The sequence below is a fragment of the Macaca thibetana genome, chromosome 5 (genome assembly GCF_024542745.1).
Source record: "Macaca thibetana thibetana isolate TM-01 chromosome 5, ASM2454274v1, whole genome shotgun sequence".
Lineage (NCBI taxonomy): Eukaryota > Metazoa > Chordata > Mammalia > Primates > Cercopithecidae > Macaca > Macaca thibetana.
In genome coordinates, this window is record NC_065582.1 from 6682340 (window position 1) to 6695179 (window position 12840).

At 47.8% G+C, this 12840-nt stretch overlaps 1 non-coding gene across 1 annotated transcript; it reads right to left on the minus strand.

The window, feature by feature from the left end:
- Nucleotides 1-5651: 5651 nt before the first annotated feature.
- LOC126955878 (small nucleolar RNA U13) lies at nt 5652-5755 on the minus strand. Its single transcript, XR_007726163.1, has one exon. It is a non-coding gene; the product is annotated as a small nucleolar RNA U13 (small nucleolar RNA).
- Nucleotides 5756-12840: the final 7085 nt, after the last annotated feature.

Genomic DNA, 12840 nt, shown 5'->3' on the forward strand with positions numbered 1-12840 from the left:
AAATTCTTCAAGTTCAAGAAACACTAATACATATTCTTATTATTCAAAGTCCATTCTTGTTTGTTTTTTTTTTAGCTTCAAAACTAATGACACGTTAAAGCTGTATCTCATATTTTGTAGTATCTGCATGGCATTAAATGAACTCTCTGGTTGTTAAAGATTTACTTCTATGTTTATTTCTTAAAGCACTTTTGTTTTTCCACAGCAGGTCTTAAAATTGGCCAAGGCGGCTTTTTTTTCCCTTTTCTTTCCCACAGGATCATGATAGGAGTTGCATGAATCCCACAAGTGAAATAAAATACATTTATCTTTTCCTTATTATAAAGATTTATTTATCTTTTCCTATTTGTCTTGCAGTTGCCTTACCTGAGCCACAATAGATGCGGTAGACATGGGACACCTCAGAGATTTGATTTTTTTCATGCTCTGAAATTCATAGTAAATCTCATCATGCCACTCCAATTTCTACCCCCAAATCCCTGTCCAAAGTCCACAATCCTTGGTGTGACATGACTCATTCATTCATTTAACATTTCCTGAGTATCTAATGTGTGCAGACTTGCTCTGATGGGCTCTGGATTCACAGAGGTGAAAGGACAGATGCAATTCCTGCCCACAGGTGAGAAGGACAATGACACAAATGTGTCAATGATCACATTTTGGATTGTTGAGGTCATGGAATCCATAGTGACTGAGGAGCTGCGGCAGGAGGAGCTAACTGAGTTAGGGGCAGGGGTTTGTGAAGCTGGAGTCCATGAAAGCCAAGAAAGGGCTTCGTAGGAATAGGAAATGGTGGGGAGGAGGAATTACATTTTCTACTAACTTCAAACTGAAATTTAGCATTTTCTTTAATTATGAATGTGGGCAACAAACCATGTGGTCTAGGTATTTTGACACCAATGGAAACTACAGATATTTTCTATATGGCAGTTGTTGACTGCCATATAGCTGTTCAAATATCTTGAAATATTTACACATTTCACCACTGAGACACCATGGTACTTGGATACCCTTTGCTAGATCTTGTTATTTAATATGTTAATAGAGGACATCTATTACTATTTTTTAAGTGTTGTGATTACTGTATTTCAATGTCATTGGTTGCCTTTGTCATCCTGTGTATTTAACTTATGCATTTAAAAGCATGACTCTGAAAGGAGACTCATAAACTTCACAGAGTTGCACAAGGGGTTGATGGCTCAAAAAAGAATGAGAAGCCCTGAGCTCAGCCCTTGCCTTGTGGCTGCCACTGGCCTCCCCAGCCTGGGAATCTGCTGTGGCCTCTGGGCCTCACACACGCTGTTCCTTTGCCCTGTGTTGTCCGTTCCCTCCTCTCTGCTTGGCATTAAATTCCGATGGCTCCCATCATGCTTTGCATGGACATGAAACATTACCAACTTTGGGACGCCTCTCTGGTGGTGCCGCACAGGATATGTGTCCTAGCCAAGTGCTCAGTCTCTTCTCCCACTCCCTCCTCCCTCACCTCACACTTGTCACACAGCATTGCAGTTGCCTCTTTGCTTGTCTGCCTCCTTGAATGGTCTGTGAGCTACTTGACAGAGAATACCCCTCTTCTCCATCCCTGATCCCCCATGTGTGATGTGCTTATTACAGGCATTCAACACAAGGATACGTAATTCAGGAAGAATGGATGGATGGATGGATGGATGGATGGATGGATGGACAGATGGTTGGATGGACAGATGGATGGATGAGCACACGGATGGATGGATGGGAGGACAGATGGATGGATGGCAGGACAGATGGATGGATGAATAGACGGATGGATGGATGGATGAATAGGTGGATGGATGGATGGATGAAAAGATTCAGATACAGGTGCAAAGCATTTCACATGTACAATCTCTTTATTCAGTGTTTCTCCTCTTAGAAATGATATTTTTCTTCCAGCGAAGGTTGGTGGGAATCTTTGTGCTGATAATACCCACAGCTCTTCTCCCATAGCAGGATCTGAGGGAAACTTGGCAAGAAACACTGCCTCTGGATCCAGCCTCCCAGCCGCAGCCCCAGGTCGAGCAGGTGGGCCAGAACCATGGTCGCTGACCAGGGTATCTGATCCTCTCAGTCTGAAGGAAAGTGAGACCTCAGCACAAACGCCATGGATGACACAGCATGGGAGGGAGCGGCCCAGAGAGAGAAGCAGCAAGCACTTGATCATGGAGGAGGAGGAGGAAGAGTGGGATCCATGGGCAGGCAAGACCTTTCCATGGCACAAAAAACAATTTTAGAAGTATCCAGTTGTATAAAGACTGGAAAAGGGCATCTGTTTCAGCCGGTGGACCACAACAAACCACCCACCCACAGATGAAACGCACTTTCACAGCTGCCTCTGAAGATGGGTTTGAAAAACCAAATACAAAATAAAAATAGCAACTCTCATTTATTGAGAGCCTACTATGCATTGAGAGACTTTCCAGTGCTATGCCCAATCTCACCATGTGAATGCTGGCACAGTGACTATCACTATTTTACAGACGAGGCGACAGGCTCAGAGAAGTCAAGTTGCCTGAGGCCACATAGGTTTAAGGAGCGGAGTCAGAATGTGAACCCTGGTCTTTCCAATCTCAGAGCCCAAGCTCTTCCATTTGCATTAAATTCATCTTTAATTTATGGGAAAGTTTCATCCTCTTGGGGGAGAAATCCATGTAATAATTCTGAAATAAGACCATTTGGACTTTCAAAGGCCCTTTTACCTCGACTGGGTAAAATAGTGTCCCCTTTGAAGGAGTTTCACCTGTGGGCTCTGCAGTTGGGTGGGGAAATCTGTTGACTTTGGGAGCAGCCTCTGAACTGGAAACAGGAGTATTACAGACAACAAGGAGATACATATACACATATATTTTTTTGAGACAGAGTCTCGCTGTCTCCCAGGCTGGAGTGCAGTGGCGCGATCTCAGCTCACTGCAAGCTCCGCCTCCCAAGTTCACCCCATTCTCCTGCCTCAGCCTCCCGAGTACCTGGGACTACAGGTGCCCACCACCACGCCCAGCTAGTTTTTTTGTATATTTTTAATAGAGACGGGGTTTCACCGTGTAAGCCAGGATGGTCTTGATCTCCTGACCTCGTGATCGCCCGCCTTGGCCTCCCAAAGTGCTGGGATTACAGGCGTGAGCCACCGCACCCGGCCGACAACAAGGATTTTATGAAAGAGAAGGCCATGACACAGTCTTACGGCAATCCCATAATTTCCTTTGCAGAGGAATTTAAGAGAGAAACCTCCTTGAGACGCGGTTAGTGCACCGTTTTCAAAAAACCTGAATGGAATAACCTGTTGAGAGAGCAAAGAGCTCCTGTGTTTGTGGCACACGGGAGCCTGGCAGCAGCAGGTGTGTGTCAGCGGGGGACCCAAGGCAGGCCTCCCCTCCACAGCCCCTCCCACACCCCAGACTTAGCCATGCTGGTGCCGGACATCCTGTGCTGCTTCGAGTTGTAACTTCACATCCTCCAGAGCTCCAGGCAGCACTAAAGCCTCTGGGACGCGGTCAGCTGCTTAGATGGGTTCCCAGGAAGGTTCACTGTTCTGGAAAGGTCTGTAAGCATGTGACCTGAGCTCCTTGAGGTTCAGGGGGCTGGTCTGACCGAAGCAGAGTTTTCCCTTTCCCAGCTCAGGAGGGATTTTCCCAGTTCTCCCTGTCGAGTGTCTGAGGGTAGTGACTCGGCCAGGCTGGGGGCTGCAGGTCCCGGAAGCCCAAGGCATGGATGCTTATGGGTGTTCAATTGATGTCTTTCCCATAGTTGGTTTCATTTAGGCATTGAATATGTATTTTCTGCCAAACTCGATTACACCTCAAGCTCCATGAAGGCAGGGACCACGACTGCTTTGTTAACTGTGTACCCAGGGCCTGGCCCCGAGGCTGGCACTAGATGCCCAACAAACGCTTGTGGAATGCGTGGCCAACACCTTAGCTTTTCTACAGTTGGTCTTTCTGTTTAAAGAGAAAGAACGAAAGTGACGGGATTGACACTGCGTTCTATGTAAATGCTGCTCCATGGAGTTGTGCAACATCAGTGCTCCAGGTAGAAAGGCACACAGCAAAGCTGACTCAGGCAATGGTGCAAGTTCAAGTTTTAACTTTTGTGCCCAGAAAGTCCTCATGTCTCTACTCCTGGCTGGGCCTGGGATGGTCCCAAAGTCTTCAGGTTGATGTTTCTTTAAGGTCGTTCTCGGAAGCAGGACCAGAGTCCTGTTCATGAAGTCCAGGGCTCCCTGCGGTGGTCCCCTGATTGGACCCACCCATGGCCCTGCCTGTGCTCCTGCTATATCTACCCAGGGCCAGGCGTTTCCATCTTACACCTTCCCCTCTCTGCCAGCTCTCAGCATGCCTTCCAGGACGTGGCTGGTGTTTGGCTAATGTTTGCATGGAGTTCAGTCTCTCTCCTGGAGAAAAGGGCAGATATTCTGATGGCTGGGGCACCAGCTGGGGCTGTGGATTCCTGCTAAAACCCAGCAGCGCAGCCGAGGGGAAGGAGCCCTGGAATCTGAGTCTGGAGGCCGGGTCAGAGTCTTGACACTGATCCTCAGCTCACTAGAAAATGAAGGCACTGTGATGCCTGAGGTGTCGGCTGCCTCTAGGGTTCCGTGAGTCTCAGAGACCTACCTCTTCAAGAGTAGGTGCCAAGGCTGTCACTGATTTGCAATGATTTTCCCATGTGTTAACTGGAAACTTAAAGGAAACATTAGCCATGAGGGTTGGGAGCTTAGATTAATATTTAGAAAGGATTTACAAAGAAAAGAACCCAGTTAATCCCAAGATAGAGGTCTTTTCATTTCTATTTGTGCAGTGGGTGGAGACGGAGTCCCTGGCTCGGACAGTTCCCAAAGCCTTCCCTGTAAAGCCCCTCTGTGGTAGCAGTTTCTAACTTTACAGTCACAAAGCCAGCATGTGCTTCCCATGGCTTCGGCCCCCATTGCTGGCAGATGGATTCAGGGTTCTGACTCTGGCCCGAGGAGGAGGCACAGTGCTTGCCAAGTGAGTGCCAACTTTAGCAAGCAAAGCTTCAGGACAAAATGGAGAGGCAACCATGACAATGGTCTCAGATCACTCTTTATGGCATAAAAGATTAAGGGGTGGACTTTGGTGTGAGACAGGCTTCATTCTTTGAACTATTGTTTGGCAAACTAATTGGTTTATTTAAGCCTCAGATTCCTTATCTGTTAAATGGAGATAAAGATGGTGTCTATATCAGACAGTTCTTGTGAGAATACGATAACACAGTTAAAGCTCTTAACCTAATGCCTAGCAAGCAGTAAATGCTTAATAAATACTGGTTATTATTATTATGCTTTTGCTACGGTTTGAATGTGTCCCCTAAAGTTCATATGTTGGAAACATAATCCTTAGTGTTTAGAGGTGGGGCCTTATAAGAGGTATTAGGTCAAAAGGGCTCTGTACTCAGGGAGGACTTAATGCTTTTGTCTTGGGAGTGAGTGAGCGTGAGAGTGGGTGGTTAAAAAAGTGAGTTTGGGTCCCTTTTGCCCCCTCACTGTCATCCTTTCTTGCCCTTCTGCCTTGAGCCATGGCATGACACAGCACTGAGGCCCTCACCAGATGCCAATGCCATGCTCTTGGACTTGCCAGCCTCCAGAACTGTGAGCCAAATACATTTCTTTTTCTTTCTTTTTTTCTTCAGATCAGACGGTTAATGTGCTGACATTGTAACAAGGTTTGAGGGTGGCACATCTCACGCATGCGTGTGAACACCCAATCATCATGCTCACAAACTACAAAAGGATCATGCCAAATACATTTCCGGTAAATTACCTAGTCTTAAGTATTCCATTATAGTAGCACAGAACAGACTGAGACACGTTATCCTGGCCTCTGTCCCTTGGTTGTTGCATGACAGGATGTTCCCTTCACTACCGAGAGCCGATGTCTCCTGTTATTTCTTAGGCATTAGTACCTTGACAGTTTGGCATAAAATCTCATTTAGGGCCTCAGAAGACAGAGACACGAGATAACTAGGCTTTCAGAAACACTCCACCTCCACCCACTCAGCTATGAAAAGGGTTTGTTTCCTGCTCCTGGAAATCCACACATTCCTCCTTGCCAGTGTACACACAGGCAGAGATCAAGTGAATATTGACTAGGGTTCCCCTCCTTCCTCTCTTAAATGCCGTCACCTGAATCGGACTGAGGGCACCCTGGAGTCACTCACAGCAGAGTAATTATGTGGAGGCAACACATCCTGCCTATGTCTTCAGACCCCCACCCTCTGGACTGGGAGCTATTGGGCAGCAGCAATGAGGCCTTCTGCAGGGGTCTGCACACACCCCTCCAGATCTGTCCTGGCGATGGTCTGCTGGGCGGAACCCCTTCCACCACCTTCTTCCATTCCATTCACCCCTGAATGTCCTAGGCAAAACGTGTCAGGCCACGGGGAGGAACTTTCTGCTGGTGGTTCCCTAAAGATCCTCTGATGTAGGAAGCCACTACTGCCTGCAAGTTTAAAGTCCCAGTTTCCAGATAAGTACGAGTTTATACTTGTTTATATATTTTTTCCTTAGAGTCTCTGGTTGGTTTTTTTTTTTTTTTCCTCCAATGGGCAAGAACTTGGACTTTTTTAAAATTCTTTTTTCTTTCCCCAAATGCTTTGATGAAAGCTTCAGGAGCATTCAACTAATAGATTGGCTGGTAATGACAAAATTAAATACATCAATTCAAGTAACTGGTAAGTGCCATAAATCTAAAAGCAATATATATTTTTAACCACCACATCCTAAATGTCTGTAGGCCAAGCTGGTAGTGTTTGGAGGATTGGAACAGAAAGACATAAGGGACCACTCTATATTTCAGACAAGTCACTTGAGTGAAACAGCAAAAATCAAGAGGTAGGCACCACCGGAGGTGGGTTGGCAAAATCCAGACCAGCTTGCTCTTCTGCCTCCTCCATGGCCTGAAGGCTGGGCATCAGTGGTGTGCCTGGGCATCAGCGGTGTGGCTGGGCATCAGCGGTGTGCCTGGGCATCAGCGGTGTGCCTGGGCACTGGGCATCAGCAGTGTGCCTGGGCATCAGCGGTGTGGCTGGGCATCAGCAGTGTGGCTGGGCATCAGTGGTGTGCCTGGGCATCTGCAGTGTGGCTGGGTATCAGCAGTGTGGCTGGGCATCAGTGGTGTGGCTGGGCATCAGTGGTGTGCCTGGGCACTGGGCATCAGCGGTGTGGCTGGGCATCTGCGGTGTGACTGGGCATCTGCAGTGTGGCTGGGCATCAGCGGTGTGGCTGGGTATCTGTAGTGTGCCTGGGCATCAGCGGTGTGGCTGGGCATCTGCGGTGTGGCTGGGCTTGGCTGAGGATTCCGAGGGGTCTCAGACCTGTGCTCCAGGCAGCAAAGCCAGATGGTCCAGTTCTCAAACTCACAAGCCTCAGCGTGTGAGAGAAGTGCTGGAGGGGCTTGCTGACCTGCAGAATCCTGCCCCCAGCTCCCGGGACCCTCCCCGGGATGTGCAGTGTCTCTGCTTGTCACGGGGATTTGCAGGACCTGTCTCACACGGCCTCCAGAGGCTGTCAACTTTTCAGGAATTCTGGGAGTTGGTTGTTAAACACAGCCATCACTGAAAATTGAATTATATAAACTTATAAATGATATGACAAGCAAATGAACACTCCAAACATATCCCTTCCTCATTATTTTGCTATTATCTATGTTCTTGAGGTTACCTACAACTATTGTATCTAGATAGCCTCACGTAATATATTGATGTTTCAGTCAACGGCAGACTGTGTATATGGCAGTGCAGTAAGATTTTAATACTGCATTTCCACTGCATCTTTTTTCTTTTTTTTTTCTTTTATTTTTTGAGACAAGAGTCTGGCTCTGTCACCCAGGTTGGAGTGTAGTGGTGCAATCTCAGCTCATTGCAACCTCTGCCTCTCAGGTTCAAGTGATTCTCCTGCCTCAGCCTCCCTAGTAGCTGAGATTACAGGCATACACCACCATGCATGGCTAAAATTTTTGTATTTTTAGTGGAGATGGGGTCTCACCATGTTGGCCAGGCTGATCTTGAACTTCTGACCTCAGGTGATCCGCCCACCTCGGCCTCCCAAAGTGCTGGGATTACAGGTGTGAGCCACCACAACTGGCCTCCACTGCATCTTTTCTATGTTTAGATATGCAAATCCCTATTGTGTTATGACTGCCTGCAGTCCTCAATATAGTAATCCGCTGTATAGGTTTGCAGCCTAGGAGCGATAGGCCATACCATACAGCCTCGGGGGGAGGAGGCTAGAGCATCTAGGTTTGTGTAAGTCCACTCTGTGACGTTTGCACAATGACAAAAATTCCCTAATGACCCATTTCTCAGCATGTGTCCCCATTGCTATAGTCACCATTATATGACTGTATTATCTCTTCCTAACTCACTGCATACTCAGTGATTCCACACTGGTAGCCTGGAATTGGCCATGGTGAGAGTATTTCCATCATGGAAATTGGTAGAGGCTGTAATCCAGGGCTACCAACCTGAGAGTCGCTGTTAAACATTTAGCAGCACACTGCAGGAAGGGGAGGGGGGAACCCGAAAGTAGAGCTGGATAAGCTCCTCAGGTGGTTTCCATGCAGAAGCTCTGCTTGGAACAACACTGTACAGTATAGACTTAGAGGTCCAGGCCCAGGTACCTCTGTGCTCTGGGGTATTAGTCCACTTTCATGCTACTGATAATGACATACCTCAGACTGAGCAATTTACAAAAGAAAGGGGCTTAATGGACTTACAGTTCCATGTGGCTGGGGAAGCCTCACAATCATGGCAGAAGGCAAGGAGAAGCAAGTCACATCTTACATGGATGGCAGCAGGCAAAGAGAGTGAGAGCCTGTGCAGGGAAACTCCCACTTATAGAACCATAGGATCTCGTGAGACTTGTTAACTATCACGAGAACAGCATGGGAAAGATCTGCCCCCATGATTCAGTACCTCCCACCAGGCCCCTCCCACAACACGTGGGAATTCAAGATGAGATCCGAGTGGGGACACAGCCAAACCATATCACTGGTAAAGGAACTGAGGTGCTGCCTTCATGGCTCTGTAAATGACCCCATGACTTGCCCCACTGTGCTTAGCCCTATCGTCTGTAAAATAGTGATGTACCTAGTATCTACCCCCATTGTATGATTGTGAGGATTCAATGAGATAATCCATGTTAAAGTCTCAGAACAGTGCCTGGTATGTAGAAGGCTCTAGATAATTGTTACCTATTATTATGATCTGACAAAAGAAAGTTAATTTTGTCCAGCAGATCATCTTTTTTTCTTTTACATCGTTTTTTTTTTTTTTTTTTTTTTTTTCTTATCAGGGTCCTGCACAGTCTTTGTAGAACATTTAGAAAATAAAAATAATCAAAACAAGGAAAAAGCATCCATTTCTAGCACCTGGTGAATATTTTGGGGGGCCTTTAGCCTTCTAGTCTTTTTCCCACACCTAAGAGATGTCATTCTTGATGCCCTTCTGGAAGGGGATGCTCTTGTTCGCCAACTCGTGAGGCTTCAGCAATATTTCCTCTCCCACTCCTCATGCTCAGACGCTCCAGGACAGCTGATTTTGTCACCATGATGAAAGGGTACTGGCAATGGGAATGACATCTATAGTGTGACGTTCTGTATTTACTTTATTATCATTTAGAAGGATCCTTCTAATCAATTTATTAGACAAATATTTGTTGAACACATAGTAGATACAAGGTATTGTGCTGTGGGGGTTGTGAGGGTAACAGCGTTGTCTTGTCCTTAATAATAAGGTCAATAGTATTAATAGCGTGAATTACTATTTAGTAGGGAAAGAAATATTAAGAAAACGGGAGGCTGAGGCATGAGAATCGCTTGAACCCCAGAGGCAGAGGTTGCGGTGAGCCGAGATCTGCACTGCAGCCTGGGCAACAAGAGCAAAACTCTTATCTCCAAGAAAAAAGAAAGAAAGAAAGAAAAATCAAGAAAAAATAACCCATAGATTTTCTTTTAATCAGATAAAGGAACCCCTCATCTTCACCTATTTATCAGAGTGCCAGGGAGGCCGGCGCCGGCTCGGAGGAAGGGCGGCTCTTCCTGGCAGCACTGCTGGGTGCTGCGGAGGGGAGGCGGGGAAGCCTGTGGTGTCCCGGCGTTCCCAGTGCCCTCCTCTCTGGATTCTGCGGCCTTCAGATTCAGCAGATAATCTTCCTGCAAGATCCCAAACCAAGCCGACTTCTTCATTTTGTGCTCAAACTGTGGACCCCGAGTAACCTGGCCCATTGCCAGAGAAGACCCCAGCGAGCTGGGCCTGGGGAGAGATGTGTATTGATCTCTCATGCTTAAGGGATTTTTAAAGGGTCATTTTGACAATGGAAGATTGGGCTTCTCCACTGACTTCGAATCCAAAGCTTTTGCTGGACCTCTCGGGCCTCTGCCTTCGACCTTCCTCAATCGTCTCTTGCAGGACCCAGGGTCCACGGTTCCTGTTGCCAGCCGATGAGGTGAGGCCGCTTACAGCAGCAATCTGGCTACAATTTGGCTTGAGGTGGCCTTGTCTGTGTGTTTTTTGTGCCCTATATGACGACAGAAGCTGAGCTCTCTGCTGGCAGCCGCCATGTGGGTGACCCACCTTGGAAAGGGACCCTCCAGCCCCCAGTTGAGCTGATGCCGCCTGGAGCAGAGACAAGTGGTCCCTGCTGAGTCCCAAGCTGCACATTCATGAGCAAAATACATAGAAATTGCCAGCTGGGCACAGTGGCTCATGCCTGTAATCCCAGCACTTTGGGAGGCTGAGGCAGCTGGATCACCTGAGGTCAGGAGTTCGAGACCAGCCTGGACAACATGGTGAACTCCCGTCTCTACCAAAAATACAAAAATTAACCAGGTGTGATGGTGTGTACCTGTAATTCCAGCTACTCGGGAGGCTGAGGCAGGAGAATTTCTTTAACCGGGAAGGTGGAGGTTGCAGCGAGCTGAGATCACGCCACTGCACTCCAGCCTGGGTGACAGAGCAAGACTCCATCTCAAAAAAAAAAAAAAAAAAAAAAAAAAAGAGTAGAAATATGATTGTTGTTTTAAGTACCTAAGTTTTGGGATGGCTTATTATGGGATGTTTATCAACCCTTGCCCCGGACCAAGCATTTCTCAGGATGTGTGACTTTCAGGGCTGAAATCCTGACAATCCTGGGCAAACTAGGATGGTGTTCACCCTAAGCTTCAGTCTTCAGTTGGCTGACTTCTCCAGCTCTGTTTCTGAGCTATGTGTGTAAACCTCCATACTTTACACGAACAGTTTCAAACAGAGACAATGTAGCCCTCCACACCCTGAACAAGGTGGTGGTAATTATGTCTGCTGGCCCAATTTCACCGCACCTGCACTCTGTAAGCGACCGAAGCAGCTGACTCAGGCACTGAAATGTGGGGGTGGGAGTCCTCCCGGAGCCCCATCCGGACTACCTTCATGCTTTCTGCTCCTGCCCAAGCAGACTCCTGCCTCAGGGCTGTTGCAGCTGCGTGTCTCTGCCTGGAACACTCATATCCCAGCTCCTTTGACTTCTTTGAGTTATCTTGTTTCCTGATGGCCTCTTTGTACCAATGTGAGCCCCATAGGGACCGGGCAGGGGTCGCATCCATACTGTCCAGCACTCAGTGCCTGCTCAGCAGGAGGGGCTCACACCTTTTTTTTTTTTTTAAACAGTCTCCCTCTGTTGCCCAGGCTGGAGGGCAGTGGCATGTCTCAGCTCACGGCAACCTCTGCCTCCCGGTTCAAGCGATTCTCCTGCCTCAGCCTCCTCAGCAGCTGGGACTACAGGCACGCGCCACCATGCCTGGCTAATTTTTGTATTTTTAGTAGAAACGGGGTTTCACTATGTTGATCAGGCTGGTCTCAAACTCCTGACCTCGTGTTCCGCCGGCCTCGGCCTCCAAAAGTGTTGGGATTACCGGCGTGAGCCAGCGTGTCTGGCCCACAACGTATTTTTTAATGCTGGAAGAATAAATGAATTGGGAGGGTGCTCAGAGGTTATGCAGGTCCAATGCCCACCACAGCAGAAATCCCCTCCGTGATAACCCTGGCAGGTGATAACCTTTGGCTTAGACGCCTGTAGCAGGGATTCCATTAGGTTTTTAAAAAGCGTTTCACTGTGATATTAAGAATCATCTCCCTATGATCTTTCACACCTGCTCCCCAGGCCTTCATCACCCTGACTGCCTCCTGCAAGAGAGCTCAAGCTTGCCATATCCTGTGCACTGGTGATGAGGCCCAGACAGGTCTCCGGCCCTCTGGATCCGGGTATCTCTATGTGTCCTGAAATGACTTATTTCAGGATGGTGGGCACCAATATAGCCTCAGGAATTCGGAAAATTTGTAAAAATGAAGGAAGAGTTCATCTGGTGGCATAGTTTTTTCTTTTTAAACTTAAGATGATGGGAAAAGCTGAAGAAAGTAACACCTCAAATCTAAATCTTATGCAATCTTATCCAAAATAATTTGGATACCTCGGGATCCAGGTTCTGTCTCTCCGATCTCCTATTTAGAGACACCATAAAAGACCATCTCTGATCCTGGGCTACACTCCACTGTTCAACATGACGGGCAGTGGTTCTATTTCTCCAGGTTAGAACCCATCAGGGGAGTGGCTCCACCGTTAGGAACCTGTATGTCCTGTGGGCCCATCTGATTTCATCTCCTCTGAGCGGGTGCGGGATGCCCAGGGGCCATGCAGAGAGGAGACGGTGCAGCCCTGGGAATGTGGGGCAGGTGACCTCTTGTCCTGGCCTGTGAGGCCGGCCCTGTGTTCTCTGAGGGGTCACCCTCTGCAGAAGTATGCTCTCAAGGTGTGGCCTCAGCCAAAAAAACAAACAAGATGAAGCCTCA